The sequence below is a fragment of the Branchiostoma floridae genome, chromosome 4 (genome assembly GCF_000003815.2).
Source record: "Branchiostoma floridae strain S238N-H82 chromosome 4, Bfl_VNyyK, whole genome shotgun sequence".
NCBI classification, from domain to species: Eukaryota; Metazoa; Chordata; class Leptocardii; order Amphioxiformes; family Branchiostomatidae; genus Branchiostoma; species Branchiostoma floridae.
In genome coordinates, this window is record NC_049982.1 from 33,674,194 (window position 1) to 33,675,519 (window position 1,326).

Consider the following 1,326-nt stretch of genomic DNA (forward strand, 5'->3'; position numbering starts at 1 on the left):
TACCGCTACGTAACACATACGGGCGTATATACGCTTGAGATTCCGAAGTCTTCAAAGTTATTCCGGTGGGTCAAACTTGGTATCGTTAAAAAGGTCCTCGTAGGATAGGGAAGTAGTAAGCCACAAACCGCATAATTCTATTGTGCACTGTTGCCGAGATATTCTCGATCATAGGTTCACCTTAGCCGTAACCGCTACGTAACACATACGGGCGTATATACGCTTGAGATTCCGAAGTCTTCAAGTTATTCCGATGGGTCGAACTTGGTATCGTTAGAAAGGTCTCTAGATAGGGAATGGTAAGTCACAAACCGCATAATTCTATTGTGCACTGTTGCCGAGATATTCTCGATCATAGGTTCACCTTAGCCTACCGCTACGTAACACATACGGGCGTATATACGCTTGCGATTCCGAAATCTTCAAAGTTATTCCGGTGGGTCAAACTTGGTATCGTTAGAAAGGTCTCTAGGTAGGGAATGGTAAGCCACAGACCGCATAATTCTATTGTGCACTGTTGCCGAGATATGCTCGATCATAGGATCACCTTAGCCGTAACCGCTACGTAACACATACGGGCGTATATACGCTTGAGATTCCGAAGTCTTCAAAGTTATTCCGGTGGGTCAAACTTGGTATCGTTAGAAAGGTCTCTAGATAGGGAATAGTAAGCCACAAACCGCATAATTCTATTGTGCACTGTTGCCGAGATATTCTCGATCATAGGTTCACCTTAGCCGTAACCGCTACGTAACACATACGGGCGTATATACGCTTGCGATTCCGAAGTCTTCAAAGTTATTCCGGTGGGTCAAACTTGGTATCGTTAAAAAAGTCTCTAGGTAGGGAATAGTAAGCCACAAACCGCATAATTCTATTGTGCACTGTTGCCGAGATATTCTCGATCATAGGTTCACCTTAGCCGTAACCGCTACGTAACACATACGGGCGTATATACGCTTGAGATTCCGAAGTCTTCAAAGTTATTCCGGTGGGTCAAACTTGGTATCGTTAAAAAAGTCTCTAGGTAGGGAATAGTAAGCCACAAACCGCATAATTCTATTGTGCACTGTTGCCGAGATATTCTCGATCATAGGTTCACCTTAGCCGTAACCGCTACGTAACACATACGGGCGTATATACGCTTGAGATTCCGAAGTCTTCAAAGTTATTCCGATGGGTCGAACTTGGTATCGTTAGAAAGGTCTCTAGATAGGGAATGGTAAGTCACAAACCGCATAATTCTATTGTGCACTGTTGCCGAGATATTCTCGATCATAGGTTCACCTTAGCCTACCGCTATGTATCACATACGGGCGTATATAC